At 50.4% G+C, this 2358-nt stretch overlaps 1 pseudogene; it reads left to right on the top strand.

The window, feature by feature from the left end:
• Nucleotides 1-1254: 1254 nt before the first annotated feature.
• LOC149451710 (U2 spliceosomal RNA) lies at nt 1255-1356 on the top strand (annotated as a pseudogene).
• Nucleotides 1357-2358: the final 1002 nt, after the last annotated feature.

Here is a 2358-nt window from a genome sequence, read left to right as displayed (position 1 = left end):
CGCCTCATCCACCAGCGGGAGAGGATGTCCATTGAGGACTGCCGCAGACTGATCCTCAGTCTGCTCAGAGACTATTCCTTGATGGACTTTAAGGAGGAAGAGGACGTCTGAAGATTTCCCCCTTCCCCCTACTCCCCCTTGCGTGTCTTTGTCTTTTCAATAAAGCTTCGGGCCTGTGTCCCCCCCCCCCCTCACCCCCCCCCCCACACACCCGATGCCTATTGTAGAATGTAAAATCCGGCTTTCGTTTTTCGTTTTCGTTTTATTGCATGACTTAGTAATGTGTATCAGGATGCTACGGTTTTTGGGGTAAGCGGCGTCATGCATGACATGTTGGTCTGGGGATTCATCCTCGGCACATCACGTCAGGCATCATACCGCTGAGCGAATGTATTTATTTCTGAATGTATTTATCGTATGCCTGGAACTGTATTGCAATGTGGTGCGCTGCGTCGCAGTATAGGGTGAGATGTACCCCGATTACATGTATCATGTTGTTTTTGATGCTTCTGTAATAAAAGTATCTTTTCAATCAAAAAATCGGCTGTGGGGCTGAGGACGCAAAAAGTCCGCAAACTCAGTGCCCCCTGGGGAAGACGCTCTCAGGGGTGTCACTAGTAACACTTGGGTGTGGGACCCCACGGTGTGAAGATGACACATGGCCACTGTTTTTTCACCTCTTTTTGCACAGCGCCCTAAGGACTAGGTTTTTTGGCTAAGTCCGGGCAATTTTTGCTACAGGCCTCAGGGCCTGGTCTGTGCACTATTTGGCACAGTACCACTTTTTTATTTTTCTTATTTATTATGCACTCCCACGTCTTGTCACTTTTTACTTTACTTATGTGTGTGTTTTTCACGGATGGAGGGTGTGGGTCCTCGGGCCTACCCTGAAGTCTAGGGGGAGGATGTGTGGCCTTTTGGTTCCTTCCTCCCCTGATCCCTAGGGGGTTTTCTCTTCGGGAGAACCCCTTGACCTAGTACTGGATGTCCGGCTTCGGCTGGGCATAAGGAACGGTGGTCCACCAGGCCTTTTGGCCAGGAGGACCAAATGGGAACCTTGTCCCTGTCAGGAGCTTCGTGCCCCGGGGGATCAGGGTAATGGTTCAACCCCTCCGGGGGTAGGACAAACACACCCCTTAGTGCACTTTTTCATGTGGTGTGCGCACTTGCACTTTTTTTGTGATCACTTACGGGTTTTTCGTTGTAGTTTGCACGTTTGCAGACTTAAAAAAAAAAAAAAAAAATCGGCTGTTCATTGCTTCTCGGCCTTTTGGCTAAGATCAAGTGTAGTATCTGTTCTTATCAGTGTCCAGTGGGGGTGCTACCGGCCATTCTGGCTGTTGTATAGTACCCTCACTGGTATGATGGGGGTCCGGAAAGCTGGACCGGAGGGACAGAAACCAGGGTTCGCCATGATTCGTTCTGGGGCCTTGGGAGTAATTCCTCTGGGAAAGCTGGAAAGACCCAGTACCTCCTGGTTTGGACGGATCTGCCTTGGTCTGGCCTGGGGCTGAGAACACAAAAAGTCCGCAAACTCAGTGCCCCCTGGGGAAGACGCTCTCAGGGGTGTCACTAGTAACACTTGGGTGTGGGACCCCACGGTGTGAAGATGACACATGGCCACTGTTTTTCACTTCTTTTTGCACAGCGCCCTAAGGACCAGGTCTTTTGGCTAAGTCCAGGGCAATTTTTGCTACGGGCCTCAGGGCCTGGTCTGTGCACAATTCGGCACGGTACCACTTTTTTATTTTTTATTTTCTATTCTATTTATTTATTATGCACTCCCACGTTTTGTCACTTTTTACTTTACTTATGTGTGTGTTTTTCCACGGATGGAGGGTGTGGGTCCTCGGGCCTACCCTGAAGTCTAGGGGGAGGATGTGTGGCCTTTGGGTTCCTTCCTCCCCTGATCCCTAGGGGGTTTTCTCTCCGGGAGAACCCCCTGACCTAGTACTGGATGTTCGGCTGGACATAAGGAACGGTGGTCCACCAGGCCTTTTGGCCAGGAGGACCAAATGGGAACCTTGTCCCTGTCAGGAGCTTCGTGCCCCGGGGGATCAGGGTAACGGTTCAACCCCTTCGGGGGTAGGACAAGCACACCCCTAAGTGCACTTTTTCGTGTGGTGTTCGCACTTGCACTTTTTTTGTGATCACTTACGGGTTTTTCGTTGTAGTTTGCACGTTTGCGGACTTAAAAAAAAATAAAAAAATCGGCTGTTCATGTGTTCGGCGAACACACAAGCGGTAAGGGTGTTCAGTGGGTGGTTCACCTGCCACACCCCACAATGTATTGTGCCTTGACAGTGCAATGTGATTGGCCAAAGCAATGTACCTCACCACAGGTCAGGTGCAATGCTT

Source organism: Staurois parvus, unplaced genomic scaffold (genome assembly GCF_062004578.1).
Source record: "Staurois parvus isolate SC_StPar_1 unplaced genomic scaffold, SC_StPar_1.0 ptg000525l, whole genome shotgun sequence".
NCBI classification, from domain to species: Eukaryota; Metazoa; Chordata; class Amphibia; order Anura; family Ranidae; genus Staurois; species Staurois parvus.
This window is presented reverse-complemented; position numbering and strand designations above follow the sequence as displayed.